Raw genomic sequence first — 14,140 nt, 5'->3', positions numbered from 1 at the left:
CAACTACGGGCACTTTTAAGTCCCAGCAGTGAAATTTTAGATGTATGTTAAAATTTGTCATATGATGCTTTGTAAATATATTCACAGTGCCATTACACACCTTGACATATATATATATATATATATATATATATATATATATATATATATATATATATATATATATATATATATATCATGGGTGTCGGAATCATTGTGTGTGGGTGGGACAAGACCCACCCACTTTTTAAGACCAATGATATTGGACCCACTCACTTTTATCGTCTCTAATTCAGCACATGTGTTTTTACCTTGACTACCCCTTAACCGAGAAACGTATTAATTATTAAGAAACTTATTATTAATACGTTTTATTATTAATTATTAACTTTATTTCCCCTTTTCTAATATTTTCTATTTTTTTTTTAAATAAATACCTTGCCGATCTGATATGTGATGGGGAAAGGGAGTAGAGCGAGTGTGGCAAAAGGCGGATTCGAACATATGCTCGCGATATGCGTCTCAACTTAATGCCATGCGTCGTACCCCTACTCTATAGCCACGGTAAATAATTCAATGATTTCTGTCAATTTGTCTGGCTCAATCAATCGTTTAGTAAACAGCACTTTTTCTGTCTGGATATGGAGTATAAAAAACATGCAACTTGTTCATTATCATTATCTGTGAAACTGTTGATTTCCATGGCAGTTAAATGAATATAGCCTTTTTATAAGACTATTGGTATTGACTGGTTTGAGGTCTTTTTTGGTATAGGAAATTGATATGGCCTAAAATGCACCATAATGCAGGAAATCAAATCTATGAAATCGTTTTTTTTTATATTATATTATATTATATTATATTATATTATATTATATTATATTATATTATATTATATTATATTATATTATATATGATGGAGGGCTAGACACTTGAATGACGGCAGTAAGTGTTTCCAAGACTCAGTTATGCTTCATAATATTAACACTATATTAACACTATACCTCAAAGAGGAGGCCAGGGATTCTCTTGAATAGTTAAGTGTCATTGATGAAGAGACACAGATCAGTGGATGACTTTACTGGATCAAAATCCTCTGTACATTGTGCGTGTTTTTCCCAGCATCAACAGAAAAGTGCACAGCTGATTGTCATCATAGAAGCGTCTGGCTGGCTTTATCAACAGAAGAATTCTCTTTTTATCAGTTTGTGCAGAATGTTTTCTTCTGCAGTCGAGTGTGATTGCAGTCTGTCTGATGAAGAACAGAGAAAACTCGAAAAAATGAAAAGAAAGTAATAGTAGTGAAAAATAACTTGTATCGTAACAGTGCAGTGCTTTTTCCCTCTTGGTGTCTAACTGAGTTAATTTGGCCTCTTGTTTTTGTTTTCATGTTCAGCTTTTGAAGCTTGACAACTTTGTAGACAGTAATTAGGTTAGTTACATTTGCTTGGAAGTGATAATTATTGTCACCAAGCCAGGTGTAATGGCTTGAAATTCTGTTGCTAAACACAGGACGCTCATGCACAAACTGCAGCAGCTCTTTCTGCCAAAGATCTTGTTCTGCACAGAAGCTCATCCACGGGAATACCAACAACTGCATATTTTATTAAGGGTCATCTCCAGAAATATCTAGCACTATTTTTAGTAAAAGACATTTTACAAGATTCAAAATAGGAAATAAAAAGACAATATAGATAGCACACCGATCACTCACAACATTATGACCACCTTCCTATGTGTGTGTGTGTCCCTTTTGCTGTCATCAAGGCCAGCCCTGACCCATCGAGACATGGACTCCGCTAGACCCCTGAAGGTGTGCTGTGGTATCTGGCACCAAGATGTTTGCAGCAGATCCTTAAAAGGACAACTCCGGGGGAAAATGAACCTAAGGGTAAGTAACACAAGGTTACAGAGTAGATCGTTCTCTGGGATGCGTTTTCATGAATGTAAAGAGTTTTATTTCTAAAAACAGATTAGCTTATAACGCTAGTATATGGGGCACAGAATAAGTCAAATGAAATTGCTAGTTGATACCCCTAACAAGGCTCAAAATAGTCTCACAATAACACGGTACCGATAAGAAGATACTTTATAAAGACAGTACATTACGCGTATACAGACAGCAGCCATCTTAGAAAACTCGACGAGTTGAGCCATGAATGCTGTGCTAAGTGAGCTGGTCGATAGGAATTAAGTTTGTGAAATCTAATTATATGGAAATGCATGACTTAAATCTGTTTATTAAAATATGGTTGACTAATTTTCTTCTGGAAACAAAGGACCATATGAGATTCCAAGTCACAGTTCATCACTTAGCACAGCATTCGTGGCTCGACTTGTCGAGACTTGTCCAAGATGGCTGCTGTCTGTTAACGTGTAATGCACTGTGTTTATAAAGTATCTTCTTATTAAACTGTTTGTACACTTACAAAGTTCTCAATACTTCGGTTTGCATGTAGGGACCCTCATTATGCTACCATGTTAGTGTGAGGCTATTTTGAGCCTTGTTAGTGGTATTAACTAGCTATTTAATTTTACTTATTCTGTGCCCCATAGACAAGCGTTATAAGCTAATCTGTTTTTAGAGATACAACTCTTTACATTCGATTTTCATGAAAACGCATCCCAGAGAACGATCTACTCGGTAACCATGCTCTATCAATTAGCCTTGGCCACCCATGCCCCTGATGCCGGTTCACCGCTGTTCCTAAAATTATGACATATTTGTATGACTAATACAATATAGTACTAGTCAAACATTAAAGTCAAGAAGGTCAAGACCTAGTTTAATTTTATGTTATTTAATAGTTTATTAAACAAATCTAATAGTTCTTAAAACAAATAAAAATGGGATTTGTGACTATTGCTTTTCAAAATCAAAAGTGCAGAGAGATCAAAGTGCACTGTATTTTTGAAAAGCACAAGTAAACACATCAGATAAGGCAGATCTATATTTAAGTGAAAGGCCAGAACGATAACTATAACGATAACTATAATATTGTTATATATAGTTTTAGGCTATATATATTATATTGTACACACTAGCATAACCAAATGCGCAAGCTATAAAGCAGGATGGATTCTGATTGACTGTCAATGTTTTTATCGTTCATCAGCTGGATTTTTTTTTTCAGAAAGTGATTCTAACAATATCGTTCCTCTGTTACGTTATCGTTATAGGTGTTTTGTGGACTGTATATCTTTTAGAACTATATATCTTTATTGCTATCTTTATAGTTATCTTTCTTAGTGTGAATTGTCTTTATCAGATGTGCATGGTCACTGTAAACTGTTATTGAATACAAATGTAAAGATTCTTCAAAAACTTTAGTGTAACATTGGAAAGAAAAGCATGTGGATTAGTACACAAAAAAGGCACATTTGCTTGGGATGGTGTACAATACAAGACAATCTAAATGATCAGTGGATCTCTGTACTGAATGAAACTCTATAGTCCTTTGAGTATTAGATGGGGGAACCTGAGAAACAGCGGTCACCACAACATCACTTTACATTCACATGAGGGTCAAGCTCCATCAGGCACGTTCAGCTAAGAATAGGGGTGTGTGTGTGTGTGTGTGTGTGTGTGTGTGTGTGTGTGAGAGAGTGAGAGAGAGAGAGAGAGAGAGAGAGAGAGAGAGAGAGAGAGAGAGAGAGCATTTCACCAATTGTGTTGCATAGGCTCTATATCAAATGTTTTGACCAAAGAAGATCTATTTAGGTGTCATGTTCTTGACATTATACAATTTTAAATAATAATCCAGCCAAAGATGGTAAAATTTAACATTAAAAGTAGGCCTAGAGCTAGCCTAGAAATCTAGACGCACCCTTGCGGCAGCAAATTTAATCTGCCCGCGAGTGTCGTCTAGCAACTCTCAATACCCTTCTGAGCTGTAATCGCCTAACTCTTGCCAGGCCAATCACATCGTGTATAGAGTCGGTGGGCGGGGCCATAATGACGACGGCCGAGTTGCGTTTGCGCGCTTCTAGTAAACACAGAAACTGGCGAACTGCGGTCTCTCGAATCAGCTTTGACTGCGATTCTGGAAGACTTGGAGTTAAGCTTTTCTCTGAGAAAAGAACAAAGAACGGCACTGAAGTCATTCTTAAAAAGGGAAGATGTTTTCGGAGTTTTGCTGACCGGATACGGCGAATGTTTAATCTATCAACAAGCTCTGTTTCACCTTCGTTGCTCTGGTTGGTGTAGCGCTATCCTATTGCGTGCAGAGGGAGTTTGAAAGACAACCGTTTATCCCGCCCCTCAGATTGAGCCCTGTCAATGGTGAGTTTCCAGACCAAACATCTTGATGTGGGTCTGGCTTGTCAGGCTAGCCTAGAGCATCATAAAGTGAAAACCAACCCATACAATAATATGTATTATATATAATATTAGCGAATTGGATAATTATTTAAATTATCAAATTAAATGGATATTATTTAAAGGCTTCTGCATTAGTAGACTATATAAACATGCATAGCTTTTATTTTTAATTTAAAAAAGATTTGGTTATTTCTGTCTTTTCCATCCTTCAACTTCACCAAACCTCTTAATAAACTGCATGTTATAATTATAGAGTGTTTCTTATAAGAGGGTTTTTCAACTGAGCACTGCAGGTTGCAGGTCTAATATGCAGGTGGGTGTTACACAATACAAAGAACACATCTTTTTTTATTTCAACGACGGTTGGGCGTGCACTTGAGAGGCGTCTCAAGCTCTCAGGACTCACTGTTCATAGGCAAGCCTATAGAGATCATCAGAAGGCCTACACAAGGTCCTTGAGAGATGCTCAGTCACAGTTCTACTCTTGCATCATCAACAATAACCCTGGAAACTCCAAGAAGCTTTTCTCCACTATAAATCACATCCTCAAACCGCAAACTCACTCTTTTTCAGAAGCCACAGGAGAAAGATGCAATAAGTTCATGACCTTTTTTAAGTAGACAACATCCAATTGCTTCTATCTAGCACCTCCGCTCTGCCTGTCCCGTCTGTTGATCCAGAGCCAGGGACCTTCCAACATCTCGGCTGCTTCTCCATCATCACACAGCGTGAGGTTGAGGACATCATCAGAAAAATGAAACCATCCACCTGTGCACTGGATCCTTTTCCTACAGCCTTGGTAAAATCTCACCTCTGTGTCTTAAGTCCATTTATAACCAAGATTATTAATAATTCCCTCCAGGCTGGCCTTGTTCCTTCATCTCTAAAAACTGCTATCATCAGACCACTTCTAAAATAACCTACTTTAGACCCAGATGTTAATGACAACTACAGGCCCATCTCCAACCTCCCATACCTCTCTAAGGTGCTGGAAAAAGTTGTTGCTGCCCAGCTTCAGGTCAGTTTGGAGCATAACAATCTTTATGAGACATCGAGGCTCTGTGCTCGGACCCACCCTGTTCATACTCTACATGCTCCCCCTTGGCCGTCTCATCAGCCGGCATGGGATTTCTTTTCACTGCTATGCTGATGACACTCAACTTTACTTTAGGACACGTTCATCTCCCTCTGCTGACCTCACACCATCCACTTTAACCCCTTCCTGGATGAGATAAAGGTGTGGATGAAGCAAAAGTTTCTGCAGTTAAACAGTTCCAAGACTGAAGCTATCCTAGTCGGCACTCCACTTTAGGTCCAGAAGTCTGTTATCACCAGCATTGCTTTCTCTGATCAGGTCATTCCACTTTCCACTTCAGTCACCAGTCTGGAGGTCAGAATGGAATCGCAGCTTACTTTTGAAGCTCACATCAAACACCTGTGTAAGACCTCCTTCTTCCACCTCAGAAACATTGCCAAACTTCGTCCCATTCTAACACTGGCAGATGCGGAGAAGCTTGTCCACGCCTTTATCTCCTCCAGGCTGGACTACTGCAATGCGCTCTTTATCGGCATCCCTAGCAAAAATCTCCAGAGGCTGCAGTGTATTCAGAACAGTGCTGCTAGGATCCTCATGAGGGTACGCAAATACGACCACATCACCCCCATTCTAAAATCACTCCACTGGCTTCCTGTGTGGTTCAGGATCGAGTACAAGATCTCTCTCCTTACGCACCAGTGCATCCATGGTGATGCTCCCTCCTATCTCAAGGAACTCCTCACCACACAAACAGCCACTCGTAACCTCCGCTCTGTTTCTCTGTTTTGTCTTAAAACTCCCTCGATCTCTGTACTATGGGAGATCGGGCCTTCTGCTCTGCAGCCTCCAGTCTGTGGAATGCTCTCCCTGACCACCTGCGGACTTTAATTGACTTACTTCTTTATTTTTTCAGTTTTATTTATTTTATTTTATTCATTTACTTACTTATTTATTGTTGTTGTTAATTGTTTTTAATTCTGTTGCACTTTGAGATTTTGTTTAATATAAAGTGCATTATAAATAAAAAGTATTATTATTATTATCTTTCTATTTTTATTTTTTTATTGATATTTATATAAACAAAAATGTATAGTAGCCTATTTAATGTTATGCAACCTATTTTTATGTTTTTCAATAAATCTACTAAATACAGCGAGAAGTGTAGCTAATCGGATTCCTGAAAATGACAGTTTGTCGGTTATTTTGAGTGAATCAAAAACATAAAGCACCACTAGTGTGGTCCGATTCCCGAACGAATGACTCTTATGAACCGATTCTTTTTTATGAATCAAAAGCATTTGGCGCCACTGGTGTAGTCTGACACCCAAACGAATGAATCGGTTCTTTTTATGCAACGAACACACATGTGAATCATTTAGCGGTTATTGAATTACTAATCTTACTCATTTAAAGTCAGGAACAATCGTGTTAAATTAAAAAAAGGTTCGTGAAACATTTTCAGCGTAGTTACTTATTGGTTGTTCATACGACAATGTGTAGGCCTAGTTAAATATGCACAATGTGTTTTGTCGTATCTAATCAGTGGTAGGCTATTTTTTATTTTATAAAGAAACACATGGCATATGACCGGTTTAATTTAACATATGTGTCCAATAATTCTATTCATTACACGTGAAAAGCCTCCCACGTTGAAAATATTATATTAAATATATTTCCTATTTATTTTTTTACGTCTGATCTCTCTATATAAGGGATGTAGTCTATGAACTGCGTGTTTTATTTCAGATATGTGTTCATCAAAATTTGCACTTTTAAGGAATCGGAATCGTTATATTCTTGATTCTCATCCCATGTGAGATACATGAAGACGCCGGGCTCGACTGACTGTGAGCGCCCGCCTCTGGAGGACATGCGCCGGGGACTCGACACGTGATCCGCTCGCCACAATCCAGTATGGCGGAATCCGTCGGTGAGTGGATCCGTCGTTGGCGCGCTCTCCAGCGGGAATAAAGTCCGGAGCGTTGCGTCCGATCGCGGCGGAGCTGCGGAGAGGTGAGCAGCGACGATTCGCATGCGTTCTCCGGTGATTTTCTCCTTTAAGGCAGCGATCATTTCAGTTAGAGAAAGAAACTTGTGGGCGATCATATGAAACAATCAAAACAGTGTGTGTGTGTGTGTGTGTGTGTGTTGAATCGTAACTCTCGGAGTAGTTGTGTCACGTTTCATTTCTTCATACCTGCAGGAAAATAATAAAGGAATATTTGTAAAAGTCTGATATTTTAGATTGAAACTAAGGCGTGTTAGTCCACTATATAAAGGGTATTCCATAAAACCTGTGCTCTTTTAATTTGGATTTGTTCTTAAAGATTTGAACATTTTGTCTGTCAGAAAACGTGCTAAACTACAGCATTTCATCATGATATTGTAGCCTACTCTTATGTTGAAAATGTGTTTGTATGCTTTCATAGCAGTGCATTATTTTGGCAAGTTTGATTTGGCATAATTTTACATATTTGACTGGGTCAGCAGCAGTCAGTTATGATATGGCAGTTGTCAGTTTTTATTGTCATTTTACACGTTTATCAGACCTTTTGGGACCTGGTAGTTTTGTGCACCTTGAATGACTTAAATTGTCCAGTATTTGATACAAAAAAAGAAAAAAGAAAAAAAACTAGATTGTTTCAACTCCTGGTTAAACATTACATGTACACGTGTTACCTGTGGAGTTAAACCAGTAAACGGAGTGTTCCATTCTGTCAATGGAAGTTCTGACGTCATATGCATAACTGATAACGAGTCTTGTCTCAGTTATGCATCACTTAAGCCGAGACACTAAAGGCAAAAACAGTTTTTTAATTTTTTTTAATGCATCTGTCAATTTTGAGATTTTGGGCTTTTTATGATTTTTTTTTTTTCTTTGCCTTTTTTTCAGACGGGTGGAAAGAACTAGTGGAATCCAAAATACACTATCTTTTATTGCACTTTTTATCTATTTGTGTCTGTAGATTTGTAGGCCGTTTCTCTCAAAAGGAGTCAGAAATCTCCACTTTCTGGTGTAGCACTTACACCTAATTTTACAGTTTGACGGTTTTTGCATAGGGCTTTGCTTTGCAGATACATAATTTTCCTGATTTTAACCAACATTTTATTTCTAAATGTATTTTTTTCTGTCTGTTTATTGTATTTTCTGAATTATGGAGGGATGCAAAGAGAAAGAACTATCCAAAATCCTCTCTGTAAAAACCTTTGAACCTGGCTTTATCCTGTGTACAGATTTTTGTTCTAGAAATGTATGTAAACGTGTGCATATTTGATTAGACACTGCCTCATTTGCATATTTAAGTGCAACATTTCAAGAAACTTGTCAGTCAAAAATGTTTGCAATTCTTAATGTAATCAATCATCTTGAGATGTATGGTGATATCTATTATTATTATTATTATTATTATTATTATTATTATTATTATTATTACCTGAGGTGTCTTTCCTTAAAGGGGTGATGAATTGAGAAATCAACTTTCCCTTGAGCTTTTGATATATAAAAGGTCATGGTAATATAAGAATATCCTGTAAGTTTCAGAGCTGAAAACTTTCTTGTTAGTCAAAGAAAAGCTTTTATAGACACCAGGCTCAGCAAACGGTCCTGTGCTTCATACTGACGTCACTGCGCGACGAAACACCGCCTCTACATCGCGTCTAATCCAGTAGCCCCGCCCACCGACTCATGGAGGGCTCGTGCTAGCTGATCAACAACAATAAACATGCCGAGGAAGATTAAGATATTGCGCTATTCCTGGTTGTGGAAGAACACAGTCGCTGCATAAGCTTCCTCCTGATCCTAATATTAGGAATGAGTGGTTGAACTTTATTTTTAATGAAGTTCCAGCTCATGCGGGGAAGACATGTTCACTTCAGTTCACTGCGGAATCGTTTGTAACAAATCTCCGGTCGATGCTGGATTTGGATCCGACAGGAAAGTGAAACGTGTTTTTATATGTAATAGTGCTGCATTGTTATAGATCGTTTTGCTTATGTGTACGTGTCTAACAGAGCATACCTTTAGCACGCTGGACTCAGACACGTATGGGTCAGGGCTCGCTAAATATGCAAGCTCATTAAATATGCAAATCTTATCCAATTCTAGCCGTGGGCGTTTACTTCCAAGTCACCAGTGCGTCACGCCCATCAAAACCCAGCGTTCAGGAGAGAGCCTCAAAACCAGTGTAGAAAAGAGCCTATTACTTATTAGTTATGATGTTTTTAAATGTAAAAACCACACAAACGTCATTAGTTGACCTCAGACAACAGTATAAAAAAATAAAAATAGGCAGTTTATGACACATTTAAGAGTCCTTTAATGGTGCATGGATGAAAAGGTGAAATTGTTTTGAAAGTAAATTTAAATGTTTTTTTTTATTTTTTATTCTTTGAATGTAGTTTACATTATTGATGCTTTAACCTTCTGTTGGACCGCAAAGAATAGGCGTTTACTTTGACGCGAGTATGCGTTTAATAGTAATGCTGTTCTGTTTAGACTCAATAAATATCTGGCAGGAATGTGCCGTTTCCCTGTGCACCAATCATAGAATCGCAGGAGATTAAAAGTTGCTTGGGTGTGTTAGGTTTAAATTTTGTTTTTGTGCTCCTAAAACAGTCTTGACGTAAACGGCCAAACAGAACATGAGGGCTGACAAGTTCCTGGGCTGTTTTCATGTTCTCAGCTGAGTCATGACGACTGTTGTCCGGTGGTGGTTATATCACGCTGTCGGTCTGGGCTGCTGTCACACGTAGCTGGTGGTTGAAGTTCTAACATGTGGCATCATGCACAGGCATATAAATCCAGGCTTTAATCACAGCCTGTAGGAAACTCGCTCGTCGTCTTTCCACATTCCGGCTCTCAAGGACCGGCGCTCAGACCTTGTAAATTCCAGGCCCCACAGGAAGAAGGTCAAAGCAGCCTTCTGGGAACTTGGCAGCAGAAAGTTCATCTAGTTTTGCTTGACCCTAGTTGTGCACTTTTGGATTTCTAGAAACAAACGAAAAAATAACATGCACATGATTTTGTGTGGGCTTTACACTTTCTTTTATTTATTTATTTTTATTTACTTTCCCCATGTTTCACCCCCAAAATAAAAGAAACTAGGGATGGATACGTAATCCGTAGGGTTTAATAATGAGTTGGCCCACCCTTTAGCAGCTATAACAGCTTCAACTCTTCTGGGAAGGCTTTCCACAAGGTTTCGGAGTGTGTTTTTGACCATTCTTCATTTATGAGGTCAGGCACTGATGTCGGACGAGAAGGCCTGGCTCACAGTCTCCGCTCTAATTCATCCCAAAGGTGTTCTATCAGGCGGAGGTCAGGACTCTGTGCAGGCCAGTCAAGTTCCTCCACATCAAACTAGCTCATCCATGTCTTTATGAACCGATTCTTTGTGCACTGGTGCACAGTCATATTGGAACAGGAAGGGGCCATCCACAAGCTGTTCCCGCAAAGTTGGGAGCATGCAATTGTCCAAAAATTGTTCCTTTCTCTTACACCACTGCATCCGACGCTTTGCATTGCACTTGGTGATGTAAAGCTTGGATGAGCTGCTCTGCTATGGAAACCCATTCCATGAAGCTCTCTACACAATGTTCTTGAGCTCATCTGAAGGCCACACGAAGTTTGAAAGGTGGCGACTTCTGCGCACTGCACCTCACAAGTTCTGGGACCCATTCTTTCACAAATGTTCGTAGAAGCGCCTGCATTTGCTTGATTTTATACACTTGTGGCAATATAGCATAGAAAGAAAATGAAGCGTTTTTTTAGAAGTCCATTTAAGACTTTCTGCTTTGCATTATTTTCTTGGCAATTAAATACCATTTCATCTCAAAAAGCAAAGTAATATGATTCCATTACTGTAATGCAAAAATGTATAAATACAAATTTAAAATGGTTATACTGCCTTCATATTTGTTGATTTAAATAAGGAAGTCACTGTGATGAGAGAATGAACATATTCTGTTGACTATGAGAACTAGGTCTAGAAAATAAATGCTGTTCTTTGAACTTTCTATTGATCAACAAATCATGATAGAAAATGTTTTCTCTGTTGATAATAATAATAATAATAATAATATATAAGAAATGTTTCTTCAGCAGAACATCTGAATATTAGGACTGAAAGCGTTTTAAAATGTATTCAGATAGTTTATCCTATCGGTTATTTACAGTTATTTTGTACTAATATTTTGAAATATTAAGTCAACCTTATTTATATATCCCTTTTACAATGACGATTGTTTCAAAGCAGCTTCACAGTGTTAAACAGGAAAATATTGCAACAAAATTTGACTCGGCTATACTGCTCTGGAGAAAAAGTTGATATTAATAATAGCTCATTTTAATTTATCATATAGCGACAATGTTGGCAAATCAGTATTATAGTTTATACAGTTAATTAAGACCTAATAAATTAATTTCATTTGCATATTTAGTTGAATAACTTGCAAAATGTTTGTCCCCAACTGAGCAAGCCAATAGTATATTTTTACTGTATTATTTTGCTGATCAAATAATGCAGGTTTAGTGAGTTTTTTTCCCTATGCTGACATTAATGACTTTCCATTAAGTTTGCACCTCTTTTCTTGTGCAAACAGTTTAATTGTAGGCTCGTCATAATGATTGGCATTCTACTCAACTCATAGTGACTCGTCTATGATTGAATAATTATTTATACAGCACCTCTCATTGACAAACTTTCTCGCCTTGAAACACATTGTCAGTGGATGCCCCAGCATCATTTATCCTGTCTGTGCTTCTCTCTCCACAGATCCAATCTGTGTGGCTTGGCAAAGTAGGATTCTGAGTAACGACGGCGCTTAGTGAATGTGACTAAATGGCAATGTTTAGGCCCACGCTTTATATAGTCTCAAATAACAATTTAAATCAGTTTGAGACCCTCGCTAATCAATTCTACTCCTTAGGGTACATAATTAACAGTGCTGGATGACTCATGGAGATTGGCAGATTGCACCGTTTGCTGCATCTGTGACTGAAGAGGAAAGAGAGGGAGAATTTGGCTCCAGCCGCTCTGCGCGGAAAAGCGATAACAGGAGACGGGGCGTAACTGTAGGTGGTAAATGCGGCTGGACAGATGACAAGTGTGACTGGCGATCCGTGGAAAGGTTGTCCCCTAACTGGAAAATTGGGTGTTTGTCACAAGCAGTGTTATTTAGAGGATTGTCTTAATGTCCCGGAGGCCTTGTGTTGTCTGCTATGTCTCTAAAAGCTGGATAGGATGGTGCTTAAAGAAATAGTTCACCCTAAAATGAATATTTTGTATTTATACATTCAACATGTTTTTCCTCTGTGACTTCTGTGAAATGCAAAAGGATATATTTACACAGAGATCGTGCAAGCGGCTCTTTTTCATACAGTGAGAATGAATGGAGTCAAGCAACATTTTAGTGAATATTGGCTTTAAATCCATTCCTCACATAATGCTTTTATGTGACTCCATGCATACTGCAACACTGAGTCAAACGGATTGCTGTTTTTTCTTCTTTTGTAGCACTATTTTGCTATTATTAAAGCTTGGCAGTTTCTGTTTCCCATTCACTTCCATGTTAACGAAATGTTTTCCTCAGACTTCTCATTTTGTGTTCCACGAAAGTCAGTCAGATAAATGTTAACACTGGATCATGAGCTGCTCGTTCCACGCTTCACTCTTATATATTTATTTTATTAAATCTGTTTCAAAGTTTTTGCAATTTCATAATCGCACAAAACAATATTGTGATTTTGGTTTTAATCTGATTTGTCGTGCAGCCCTTTCAGTGCCTGAGAGCGGGCGGCTCGGTTCACTTGAACTCGAGTCTGGGTCGCTTATAACATGCATTTGGGAACGTGACCATCTTTCCAAACTCTAAATTAGAAATTAGGCGTACTTTAATTACATTGATAAAATCTCACATTTTGGCCATACTGTACAAACAAGCACCGCAAAGGCATTTTAATCACAATCAAAAATGTTTTTTTCTTGAATACGCTTTTTAGTATTATTTCTTATTAATATTTTCTTTAGTAAATTTCTTTATAATTAGTAATTATTGATATATAAGCTCACATTTCTGGACAAATTGCACAAGCAAGCATAGGAAAAGCATTTTAATCCGATTTTTTTTAGTGATATTTCTTATTTTAATATTTTTATTAGTAAAAAAAAAGATTATTTATAAATGGCCAAATTGTACACACCCCCCCCCCCCCACCACCATTATGTATGGTGTTGCTTTATCATTTTAGAGCATTGCAGCACCCAGCGCAATTTAGTTTTATTATATGGAAAAGAGTATTAAATACATTCTTTGCTCCAAAGATTCATGCAGGTTTGAAACGACATAAGTAAATAATGACAGACTTTTCATTTTCTGTATATTTGATTCAGTGGTTTGAGTGCTGTACCCCAGTGTGGAATGGTTTAGTGTCCTTGTCACTTTTGGTTTGCTTAAGCGCCCGTTTGGTTTTCCATTGTGCTCTGGCAGAACTTGGCGAGGCTTCATTTGGCAGGGTTCATTTGACAATCTGTGTTAGTCCTAAACCCAGGATTGCAATAATGAAAAGCTTGTCTGTTTAGATGATGGGTTTAATGAAAACTAAGTGTTTGTGGGCTGTGCGTCAGTTAAGGTGGTATGAACCTCATTGTCACCTAACTGTGACCCTTGAAGCTGTTATAACGCATCGCTGGGCTGGCAGACCTAGCGGAGGACGCAAAAGGCAGACAACAGCCGAGGGAAAGTGAATGGCCGCAGTGACAGTGAGTGATGATTGTTTTGCCCCTCATAAAGTCCAGACAGGCACA

At 38.1% G+C, this 14,140-nt stretch overlaps 1 protein-coding gene across 3 annotated transcripts in view; it reads left to right on the top strand.

Moving 5' to 3' along the window:
* The first annotated feature begins 7,191 nt into the window (after positions 1-7,191).
* hdac4 (histone deacetylase 4) overlaps positions 7,192-14,140 on the top strand; it is a 264,950-nt gene continuing 258,001 nt past the window's right edge. For all 3 annotated transcript variants that reach the window (XM_067444476.1, XM_067444477.1, XM_067444475.1), the window contains exon 1: positions 7,192-7,349. The gene's annotated coding sequence lies outside the window, so the exon portion shown is untranslated. The remainder of the gene's footprint in view (positions 7,350-14,140) is intronic.

This window comes from Pseudorasbora parva, chromosome 5 (assembly GCF_024679245.1).
Source record: "Pseudorasbora parva isolate DD20220531a chromosome 5, ASM2467924v1, whole genome shotgun sequence".
Taxonomy (NCBI): Eukaryota; Metazoa; Chordata; class Actinopteri; order Cypriniformes; family Gobionidae; genus Pseudorasbora; species Pseudorasbora parva.
The sequence above is the reverse complement of the archived record's forward strand: the minus strand, read 5'-3'. Positions and strand labels throughout refer to the sequence as shown.